Below are 13,087 nucleotides of genomic sequence, written 5' to 3' on the forward strand. Positions count from 1 at the left end.
ATTTTATAATCCTAACACGCTATACAATAAGTTTCTGATTTAAATGCCTGACAGAATAAAAATCTAAGATGTCATAATATAAACTGTCAGACGTATTAGCCTTGAAAAAAACTACAACTACTTCACAATTATAAAGCGGCTCAGAAAAATGCATATTCTTGTTCATAACCTCTTCTGTTTGCTGATTGGCCCGTTGAAATTCTAATAGATGAATTGAGCTCCATGGGAGAAATCCAAGACAGAGTACAGAAGGAAGATGAGAATCAAGCGGAATTACATTGAAAGTCAAAGGCCAGGCTAATCGAAAAACTTGCAAATATCAGTACATTTACAGAATTCGTGCACGGAAAATTCACACGATGAATTCCTACTTTTAACCAGTAAAGATCAAAACAAAACATTCCAAAATTTATTACAAAGAGAAGTCAAATCTTGGACAGTGAAAAAGTCTTCATCATAAACAGTTACATAATATTTTATGAAGTCAAAGGAATTATCTATGCACAAAACATGTGATTGATATACAAGCTTACTAAATAATAAATGTGAAACCTCATTGCTTTGCATGTCATTGACTGTAAAAGGAAGCTTTTGGAGCTGCCAACCACTCACGTTTAGCTGGCCTGCTTCTTTCAGTCATGTATCATATTCTAGGCTAGATTCTGATCAGCTGAGGGCTTCTACCCAATTTCCATAATAGGCATTTCAAGCCATCACAATGTGACTTTCAGACTGTATTTGTGTGTACTGGTGAGCATGTGAACGCACTGAACCAACGGGGTGTTTTTTTTTAATGTATTTATGATTCTGCCTCTGCCAGTGTGTGTTTTCAACAAATGCTGATATGCGGGTTGGAAGGGAGCAGATTTTCATATATTTAAGGGCAGACCCGCTTCTGAGCTATAACAGGCTGAGGGCACCGATGCAGTAGAAAAGCTAGTGTAAACCATAAGCTGACACACATAACACACAGATGCAGCTGATGTTTAACTCATCTCCAGAGTCCTATTTTGCCTCTTTTCTTTTCTATTAAGATTTTTTTAAAGACATCTGGCTATTTTTACTGCCTAGTAAAACCAGTTACATGCATCAATTCAAAATATCCAATGTCAACCCTCAAGAGAAAAGTTAGCTCTATAAATCCCTGGTGTTTTTTTGTTTTTTTTTTCCGTAAAATAAAAGCTGCATGAAGAAGCAAGTTGCAAAAGAGAAAAAAACCCTATAGATTAGGAATAACAACGCCAAACTGGATTACTCTGGGCATAAATTACAGTGGCCTTGCTCCTATTAAAAATAATAATAATTAAAAAAAGAATATATGTATCTCCATCACACTTTCACATATCTACGTCTGGTTTCCTTTCTGTTGTTAATGCATGATCTCAACCCAGTGCAGGCCGACAAAATTATTTGGACACCTTTGAATATTCGATTGCATAAGTGCAACTCGGAGACACATCAGCAAAATTGCAATGACATTTCTTGCAAGTGCCTCTCTAATTTTATAGCAATCAAGCAATAATGGCTTCATATATTTAGTACAGCAGGCAGATGCGCTGCCTGCATCGATGCAGATTTGATCACCTCAGCATGCTGAATGCTTGGAGTGGCTCCAGCAGGTGTGTTTAAGGTAATCTTGGCTAATTACTGGACCCAGTAGCACTCTACTGCACAAATTGAGCGTCATGTCTTCATATTTATACAAAAAAACGTTTTTAGATGAGCCTCTATATATGAGAGGAAATAAAACATGCAACTTTACTTTTGTGCTTTCTCACTAGTTCTATCCTACTGCTTTGTTTCAAGCATCTAACTGAAAAATGTTAATTTGATGGCAAAAATGGCCTTATGAAAGAAAACCACCACAAACTGTTGAGAAAGTGCTTCAATTTAGTGGATGCAGTGACAGAATGGATCAGTTTAGTTAATATCAGGTGCAACAAAATGCCTGCCCTTTAAAACATTCCAGTTGTTTCTAATTAGCATGAATGTAGGTCTTAACAATACCTAAACACACGAATCACCCCTTCTTGCTAGGTTCTAAATGTCAAATCATAAACGTAAAAGAAACATTAACAACGAGAAGGCCAAAGCGTCGCATTTTACCACAACCAAAAGGGGATAGTGTGGATTTCTTAAGGCCAGAATGTTATGAAGGCTACATTTATGTCTCGTATTCATGGCTGTAAATGTGTCCAAAAATTGTAGTAAGAGAGTTTGCCACCTATAAGAAATAACTTGTATTGATTTATTCTTGAGAGTTGTTGCAAGAGATAAACACAGTCAAACGTAAAAACTCTGATTAATTAGAATCGACCTTCTAAGTAAAATGTGCTTTAAAAATATATATAAAAGCATGTAATGGCTATTGAGTTTTAATTAGTTAAATATTCATCTCTAGTCGCTACTTGTGCTAAACTTTCATGTTGAGGCATTGATCAATTAGCTCGGGGTGTCAGAGAGAGGCTGCACACTCATGCGGTGGCATTGTTGCAGCTGATGAATAAAATGGAATATGGAGTTTGTGTTAATACTTGGCTGCAGATTCAAGTCAAGTTTATTTGCGTAGCACATTTCAGCAACAAGTTCAAACGGCTTCGCACCTTAAAAACAAAACATAAATCTGGCTTAGACGTTTGTCCGATGGAAATGTTCCTCAGTCTGTATTTATGTGGATGTCATTGAACACTTTGGCCAGGGCGGTCTCGGTACTGTGAGGAGCACGGAAACCAGACTGAAAGACATCAAATGCTAATTGTGTCAAATGACAAAACAGTCCCCTTATGCATGTTTTTTATGTATGTCTATATTTATGTATGACATATGTATTTTTGTATAGTTCTGGAAATTATCAGGGTTTTTTCTCTTTTAGGGGATATTTCTGGCCCATGAAGCCCACAGTTTCTGTTCTCCCCCCTCATCATTCTCATTTGACCTAAGGGCAAGCGTACAGTGAAAGCCACAAAACCATCCATCTCCATTCTCTCTTTTTCTGTCTCTCGCTGAATGTGTGGCAGAGGTCACCTTGTGCTGCAGAACAGGTAGGTGCACACACTCGCGAGTTCTTGGCTCTCAGTCTGTCCTTGTCCAGTCTCAGCCCTTCTCCGCTCTGTATCCACAGATATCCTTCCCTCATTTCCTGTCACTGACCCTCTCTGGTAATTTGTCTTCACTTTAACTTCCTTACACGTCTCTCCTTCTGTGGGCCTTTTTAAAGTCAAGCCTGTAAGTTTTGAACTGAATTTTGCAATAACAGTAGAATGACTTCTACCTTTTGTCACAACAGGACTTCGGCTGGTGCATATGTTCTGATAATTGCCGATTTATTTCTGAAAAAGACACTAGAAACAGAAATTATTACAATGGTTTCCATGCACATTGCAGGACAGCGACAAGTCATAGGGCCTCTTTCCACATTATTTTGTTATTTTAACATTTTTCTGTGATACAATTATTTGACTTTCTGTATTGACTGAGGTTGTCTTTGATAACTGTGTTTGTTTTGCTTAAATTCTTCTTAGTCAAACTTCTTCAAAACTAATTCACAATGGCAGCATCGATGGATGAAAGCAAAGTTACAATATGCTCACAAAGTCCTAGTAAACTGCTTGCTGTGCAGTTATGCGAATGCGAGAGCCTAATTCTTGAGTAATTGTTCAGGAATCTCAACATCAATAAAAACAAACAGTCATTCATCAACTCCACTTCTACTTTCTACTACAGAGACGGACAGAAAGAGAAAGTCAAACAATTTAGTTTCGTGTCATTGCTGCTGAGTTGTAAACTAAAATGTAGCCTAATTGGAATCACATCTTTCTGGTGTGTTTCATTTACTACTTCTAAATGATCATTGCAGGTTTTGTTGCTCACCAGCAGATTCTTCTTGTCATTCTGTTGCAATGTTTGTCACCATTGATTTTTTTTTTCTCCTTTTTTAATTCTTGGTGTTTGAAGACACTATGCCACCGGAAAATAATGTATTACTCTCCCCGGGATGCACGATGCTTGAATCGTATGCCATCATTTACTCTGAGTAATATAGCCGTTAATTATCTGACCACTTGAGGGCGCTCATGTGACATTGAAGTTGCATCCGCTGTTCTTCAGATTCTTCAATTGGAGAAAAAAAAAAAGTGATGTACCTGGTGATGACAAAGCAGAACACTGAATTCCATCACATCAATCTCATTATACACATGCTATTTTGAACAGGAGCCAATCAAAAGAGACACACGGACAACCAAACTTATCACTTTGATTTCTCCACTTTTAACATGTTTTTTTTGTTTTTTTTTTCAAAATGCCATTGTCCCCTTTGAGTTGGAAAATGGTGTAAATCAGGTTTTACGATTTACTGTAATGATTATAAAGTGAATGACAGCTTCTACGTTGCATATTAGCAGTTTTGAAATCATAAGTTATACGCTTTATGCATCATTTAATTGTCCATTTGATTTTACCGTTAATGGTAGTTGTTTTTCATACTCTGTTACTGTAATAAATTCCATAATTGGCCTGTTGATTAATTGGCCCGTTTTGTTTGCAAAGAAAAGACCTGCCAACGCAGCAAGTCTCCAAAGGTCATACCTGCACCCGCGCAGACACACAGCAGCCTGCACGCAAAACGCCACCCTCTAGGATCTTCCAGAGAAGGACAGATGCCCTTATTCAGCATCAGTTAACAGGCGATGTGTGAAGACATTTAGAGCAGCACATTTAACATCCCCACCTTGTCTCTCGCCCTATCCAGAGTTGTTTATCTCCCTCCCTTGATAAAGTGAAGGGCCCATTGTTTGAGTGCAAGCAAGCATTCTGTGCGTGTGTGTCATGAGCAATCAGTTCAAGCATTTCCCAAAGTCCCAGAACAGATCAATTGACCTTCCCTCCACATGTTAACAATGAAGAGTGATGGACAAAAAAAACAACAGGACAAGCAATGAATGAATGCTGAAAGTAGAACTAGTGCCTGGGTCTCATGGAGTGGGGAGGATTGTCTGTAAGTGATGAGCACGGTGACCCAAGTTTCAATAAGCTTTAAAGTTTGTAGCTATAATATCGTTTGGGTAATATAATGGTTTGTTTGCATTCAAACTTTCTTCCTGCTGTTAGAATGGAGATAAGTTTTTAGAGCAGGCATAGAGGTGGCAATTACAGTTCATTGCAAGCAAGAAAAATACAAGATTTAACAGCATAAGTAATTTTTTATTTTTTTGGAATCCATATTGAAATAGTCAAAGTATTAGTGTTTCATGTTTACATCCCTTGAACATTTTTACATTTTGCACCGTTTTAACCTCAAACACAAAGTAAAATGGATTGCAAAGTGGAAGGAGAATACATGTTTTGCTCTCATTAGGCTTTGTGTCAGTTTAGACTGGCGGCCATGTCTTGGTAGGTTTGCAGGTGGCCCGTAATCTATTTTCAGATGATGGGTCATAAAGTGCTCTGTGAGGTGTTCAAAGCTTGGGATTTTGTTTGATAATCTAACCCTGCTTTAAACTTTCCCATCATTTTCTTTTTTTTCTCTTGTGTGTGTGTGTGCGTGTGTGTGTGTGTGTACTCCTTGGTCTTTATGATGCTGACCTCAGAGGTCTTCAAAGAACAGCTGTATTTGTACTGAGAATACACCACACACAGTTTGACTCTATTATTTAAGCAGCTTTCAAAGAATACTGGTGGCCCTAGATTTTACTTTAGTGTGTCAGAGCTGAATACAAATTCACCACGGACATTTTAGACTTCCTTATAAACAAACTTAAAACGGTCTATAATTTTCCTTTGCCTTTTTAAATGTGCAACTTTTTTGCTCTAATATATAGTTACAAGAGCATACATTGAATTATGACAGTTTTAAATGTTTAATTCTTTAGCTAAACATTTGGTGTTGGACCATTAGCAAGATTGACAGAGAAGCAAACTTATTTATTTCTAAAGGCACCTGTTTTATTTAAGGAGCATCAAAAAAGAAGCTAAATACAAATTCATGTTCTTTTCAGATTTTATTTAGCAAATTTAAGGATGCGTCCTTTTCCTCTCCCCTTACAGGGTTTGTGTTGGTCTGTCACAAATTCCTCATAAAAAACACTGACGTTTATGGTAGCAACATAAAAAGTGAAAACTTTAAAGAGTATGTATCTTTTTGCAAAGCAATATTCTTTGCAATAAACTGTTAAACCATATAATAACAAAGATTTACTTTGTGATGAGTCAAAACAATACATAAAAAAAAGTTAGAACTTGTAAACAGTCAAGGGAAAAGATGGGGAATTAGATATACTAAATCAGTAAAGAATTAGCCGTAAAACAGAGCTTTTTACAAGCAAATCTTAAGGGAGGTTTGATTGAATTTAAATGTCTACTTCGGCATTGACCAGATGTAATCTATTGGATGTCTAGAATAAACTTTGATCACCTTTATGTGACAGCCATTTTGTTCTGTAGTTAACAGGCCATCAACTATAGATGCTGCTGACTAAGTGTCCTTGTATACAGTCAATAAAATTAAGGTTGTCTGTGGGCGTTTGTGTATCAGTCATTGGCATGGTTAGTCAAAAGGTTTATTGTGTATCAATCTGAATTAGACATAAACATAACATAAAAAAGGGCCCTCTGGCTGAAGACGTCATTTTACATAACAGCTTCAAGGTTCTGCATTTTACATTAAATCTCAAAGATAAATGTGCCAATGTTGGAATTTTTATGAAAAGAACAGAAGCAAAAGATTAGTTTTTATTTTGAACCCAAATTTCTATTTGGAGAGAATCATTTCATGCCATATGAGATTTGCACCGGGAATACTGTACACTGCAAGATCCTGTTAAAGTGAACTGCAAGCAAAACGGAGCTTCTTTTAACTCTGTGGAGTCAAACCCAGACTAAGCTAAAAGTCTGTTTTTCCCTCTTGTTCACTTGTATTAACTGAAGCTTGTGTTCCTTTTAATCTGTACTTATCAAATGATTTCTTGGGTTTTCTTTTTCTGTGTTTTCTCCTCCTGTTTATGTTCTTATCCAGAAAGATTTTCCTTATTTTAAAAAAAAACCTAAATCCCATAGAGCAAAAATCTTCCTCCCTCTATATTACAAATATGATGCAATGGCCTGCAAAAGGCCTTTTAGTAGACGTGCTCGGTTATTTTTAAGGCATATTTTTATTTGCTCTTGTATGTGATGAGAGAAAAAAAAAAGTTAATATACATTGTATAGTACAGAAATCGGGTCATTTTTTTTTTTGGTCCAGCTTATGAGTGGACAAACTTTTGGTAGAGCTGATCTTCATTTATCCAGATGTTTTTGTGCTTACACTAACTTTGTGCAACTAAACATACATGCAGTGAATGTTTTTAGTTTAGCTTGATGCATACGACAGAGGCATCAAACAATATTAAAGTAAACTTGGTCTATTTCACAGAAAAAAGTGAGAGATTTGTGCATTCTACCATTTAAATTGCAGAGCTACTTCTTTGAGGGCAAGTCTTAATCTCTCGGCGCATGCCTATGCATACCAACAGTGACAGCAGCATAAGTACATAAGTTTATGTTAAATTTGGCACTGATGCATATTTATGCCCAATCATCCTTTTAAATTTTCTCATACACTTGCAGTTGTGAATATGCAGTGGGTTCTATGCTTCTGGCCCAAGGTACTTGGTAATGTGGCTGATTAGCGACAGTCAGAACCTTATAAGCATTTTTAATGAGACCGTATTGAAAACACACTTCGAATAAACATCATAAAACTTAGTTAACAAATGGAGAAATGGATAAGATGTGTGCAAACAGTTTTTTTTCAATATTTTCAAGCATTTTTGGTCTGGCTTAGAGTGAAAATATCTTGGCACGCTTGAAATAAGACAACTTACAAATAAATTTACAGCAAGATACAGGAGCTTGTTTTGAGTCAATTAATTCTTAATAATGATGGAAAAGTATTAGTTCCATTGGCAGATTATTTCTCTTATAACAAGACATTTTCCCATGTTATAAGTGAAATAATCTGACAATAGGACAAGTACTCTCGCATCAAAAATAAGGAACTATTTACTCAAAACAAGCTCCTGTGTCTTGCTGAAAAGGTGTTTTCATCATCAGGGTTTTGTTTTAAACCAGCACAGATATTTGTCAAGATGGCATGGTGCTGAGTTTCACATGAGTCTGAAGGGTTCGAAGCAGTTCTTTCACAAAACGGTTTCAACCTTGTCCATGAATGAATTTTGAATTTCTGCTACTTGAAATTATTTGTACACTCTTCAAAAACTATTTGCAACCTTTATTGCACAATATTATTGTATTTTGCTTTGAGAGTATTATTCATCCATGACTCTGATGTAAACAAAGCAGTCGAACATCTTATAAAGTAGAGATTTTATGTTTTTGTGACCACAAGGGTTTTCTTTAACTATGGAAGAAGGATATAAGGTTAAAGTGGTGTATTATGAAATTCACCTTGCTACCTGTATAGTTTAGGACCTTTATGCACACATTTTTGTGCAAGTGAGTGTGTTGTACAAAGAAGGTCAAAACCGGTGTGCATTATTTATACTGTCTGATTTCTCTGGTATTTCATCTTGAAATAATCTAAAGATGCTGCAACAGAATCATAACAACACTGGACATGGCCATGCATGATCCATAATGAAATGATGATCGATATTGCTCTTCCTAAAGGACATAGCTATAACAAAATGCATTAGTAGGCAGGTTACAGTAACAGATATAATGTGTGAGCAAGACTATCTACAGTTTGTCAGTTTTATGTTGCGTAGCGGAGAATGATCTTATTAACTATACGATCGCCATTGGATACAGGCTGGCAAGACATGCCAGTCTACTTGAAATTTTTTATTCATTTATTTTTTTCCTGCACCAAATTCTTAACATTTCTGCTTTCGTCAAACAAAATTATTTGCAACTTCCTTTCGTCTGACACATCTATGATAGTTGGAAACAGGGCCAACCTGCAGCGGGTTGACAGTAGGACACGAATATAGCCTTTAAATTCAGACTGCTACTTCTCTTCTCTCTGCCGGGATCCAGTTGCTCTCAAGTTACATTCTGAGCTTTTTGTTATTTTTGCAATTCCAGAAATGAAACCAAATATAGATAGAACACTTCCTTCTATATTACAGTCGTAGTTTTGCCTGGATTAACCTAAAAATGTCCCTCCTTTTCTTTTGCACTTTTTAACATGTTCCAAAAAATGTCCTTTTTGGTCCTAATTGTTTTTATTGAAATTGTAAATTAAGAGAGGCTTGTTAAAATCATTTTGTAGTTAGTCGATTGTGCGACTCTGGCTAATAAGAGGATTCTAATGGTGCGTTCACACCAAACGTGTTACGTGCGTCAAAAACGAGTCTGACGCTTCAAGTTCAATGCGTGTGAACTTTTGGTACGTTCACACCAAACGTGTTTTTACCATCAGGCACATCTGGTTTACATTCAAAGTCTATGTGGAGGGTCGAACGCGTTTTACGCGTCAAACGCTCAAAATGCTCCAAACGGTTCCAATCACGCCACGTTAGGCTCTCGAAACAGATCTCCATAGCCCTCGATGAGCCTCCACATAGACTTTGAATGTAAACCAGATGTGCCTGATGGTCAAAACACGTTGTGAACGCACCATTAGATTAAATGCATAGAGATGATTATAATAAACGCGTATTCATGCATGAGTTGCACACATACTATTTTACTTATAAACATGCATAGCTTGGCCTAGTACTACTATGATGGATCTACGTTTAAGCTGTTCGGAGTGAAAATGGAGACAAATTTAAAATACGTATAAATACTCAAAATAACACCACAGCAATCAGTGTAAAATAGGTACATTTTTGAGTTTGAGCTTTTTTGAATTGAAAAAAAAATCTGTTAAAACTTTGCTGTCCGTCTAGCTACTCCTTACCTTTGAACTGTTCTAAGGATTTATATACTGTTTGACAAACTCGCTGCTAAATCACGCCTGTTTACTATAGATAAATGAACAATTACTGACATTTTACAGAATCTAACTTTCATAGAATGCAGCTATCCCGTCTGGATTCAAATAATCAATTTATGCATTCATCAATGTGGAGTCTTTTTTTCCCCTCCCCTCAAAAGTCATATTATGGCTTTTTTACTAGGACTTGCAAAGAGGAGACAAATTGTAGCCCTATGGGAATCTAGAGAGCAAGACAAACAAGTGGAGTATAGTAAAAGGCATGACTGAAGCACTTTTATCATGTTTGTGAAAATGTGAAGAAAAAAAAAAAGGCTTTATTGTAGTTTTGAGAAGAAACTACGTTTGATAACACATGGATTAACAAAAACAAATGAATAGAAACAATAAGGAAAGGTAATCAGATGACCTGTATGCAGATCATTATTATTGGCGCACTTTCAGTAAGATTTTACTCCAGGCTTGAGAACGGGTGTTAACCTGGAGACACTGATACAAGTTCTGCCAGCAGCTGGATCAACGTTAAGTACGGGTTGCCAGAGCTGTCAGAAATGTGTGGCCACTGGGTTGGGTGATGCACAAAAATGCTTGAAGGCAGAGAGCAACCTTGATGCCTTCCTCATAACAAAAAGGTTGCTGAAGAAGTTTTCTCTGAAATAAATAAAGCAAAAGACTACTCTTCATGTCTAGTTGGTGGGTCATCCACAGAAAATGTGTTCGGTTTTTAATATCTAAATTAATAGACCACAAATGCAATGTTTGCAATGATTTAGTGTGGTTAGAAGATGTCCGTTTGCTCACATGCAACTTCATAATATGCAAATTGTGCATTATATTTTTAGAGACATAATCTATTGGGTTTTACCAAGTGTTAAATGTGTTTATTTTCAGACACTTTTTAGCTAACTATTATCCCTCGATTTAACCTTTTCATGCAAGAATTACGATACTTTATGTGAGGATTTTTTCCCCCCAAAGTGTTCTTGATTTTTTTGAGGTATAACAAAAAGGTGGGGAAAAAAATAAATAAAAAATTCTTGGATTTTTTTCCTAGGTGATCAGTTTTAATTTAAATACAAAGTTATTTGTATTTGGGGACAAGAAAACACAAGAAAATGACTTTTAGATAGTTGTCCACTGCAATAACCACCATGGGTTAATTTTGACATGCTGTGATTTGCAAAGGGCCAAAATGCAGAAAGCAACTGTGAAAGATTTGAGTTCTTTAAAGGAAGGGGAAAAAAAGAAACTTACAGCAGAGAATCACAGGCCGACTCAGACATTAACATGGGCAGAGTGGCAGAAAGGGTAACGGAAGAATCAAGTAGCATTGAAAATCCAAGAGCTTAAGTACTGATGAGTTAAGTACTGATGAGTGTGATTGTTGGCAAGAGGCAAGTGATTGATTACTAACGGGGTGAAGCTTTGGAGAGAAGGCAGACAGAGGGAAGTTGAACAATTCACACCAGGAACTGAAAAGAAACACGATTTGAAAACTAAAGGAGGAACGGTACAAGTAAACATTCTGACTTGATCTTTGACCGTACGAAAAGAATGATGAATCACAGAACTAATGTATATTAACCAACTAGGTTTTTGTGCTCTTTAATTTAATCATGTACCCTGGAAAGTAACACAGTCTAATGTGGTTACTTTCTAAACAAAGTAAGCACATCCAAATTGGCAGCAGTGTCCTGATGTTACTCGTATAATATTGTGAATGCAGGTTTATACTGTACTCTTGCCGTTGATTTAAATGTAAATAGCTTTTTTTTAATAGAAATGTAATTTTTTTTATTTACTGCATGTTTTGTTTAAGGTTGATATTTACTGTAATCAGCACTAATATTCAGGCGACTTTGAAGTTCACTTCCTTCTTGATGCTTGTTCTGGCAACACATTTTAAAATAAGTCAAAAATCTCATAATTACTATTACTCTGACTAAATTGCGCATTTGGTCTAAGATTCTTAATTTTGTTTTCCAAATGTCTTGTTTAGTTAAAGTGTAAAAATAAGTGTGTCTGTGTTGAGTGGGTGAATGTGAGTAAGTTTGTCACCTGGATCACGTCCCAGATAGCAGGATCAGCAAGCCCTGAGCAGAAGGCAGACCCTCTGAGTAAACGTACGATTGAGAGTATATCATGAACCCTCATCAATGGAAGGCAGATAACACGATTCACCATGGCAACGGGAGACAATAAGAAGCCTCAAAGGGCGCGTTTCTCACCAGTGGAATTAGATACGTTAACGACAGCATACGGAGAATATCAAAACATATTTAACAAAAAAAAATAATACGTTTGCTGCTGCAAAATAGCAAGAGTCCAAGTCAATGCATGAGTACGATTTAGTAGAGAATTTGTTGAATGCAATTTTAATTGTCTGGACAAAATATGAATGTAGTTTTTTTTTTAACATGCGAGCAATAAAGAACACTTAATGGAATAAAAGGATTATAGTATTTAGTTTATAAAGTGAAGTAAATCAGGAAATATAACATATCCATCCATCTTATTTATGTAAACATGAGTCAAAATTTATTGTTTCAGACTTTGACTAGAGTCTGAAACAATAAATTCCTGCACTTGGGGATTTGAATAAAATGTGAAGACTTACTGTAAGACTTAAGTGCTTGACAGAAAACAGGAGGATCTAAAATAAATCTAAAAACCCAGAAACACATGAATACATGTAGTCAGGGGCACTTAGTGCATGTATGAAACAATTTTGAAGGGCAACTGGGAAAATGGCAAAGAATCTTATGAAAGCAAACTATATAAAAAAACAAGGAAATCCAACAAGGCCGTGTAGCAGGAATTCATGAAAATAAAACCCAAATGGCCATCTAAAAAAACATAAATAAATACAAAAAAATTAAAAGGATTTCTAATGAGAGTCATCAGAGTCACATTATTTCTTTTCCTTTCCACGATCCTCTCTGTGATGTGCTGTGCAGCTGGAAGAGAGCTCATTTCTCCTCTTTGTTCCACCTCACGGTTTGCAGCACCTGTGTCTCTTTTTTGATCTTCCCTTCGTGCAAGACACTTTTAGTCATTACAAACAAACAGGTGCACGTCCGGACGAGAAATGTCAACAGTAGTGTGCAACCTGAAGCAGAGTCTGAACTCTCAAATGATACTGCATGTTAG

This window comes from Poecilia reticulata, linkage group LG11, assembly GCF_000633615.1.
Source record: "Poecilia reticulata strain Guanapo linkage group LG11, Guppy_female_1.0+MT, whole genome shotgun sequence".
Taxonomy (NCBI): Eukaryota; Metazoa; Chordata; class Actinopteri; order Cyprinodontiformes; family Poeciliidae; genus Poecilia; species Poecilia reticulata.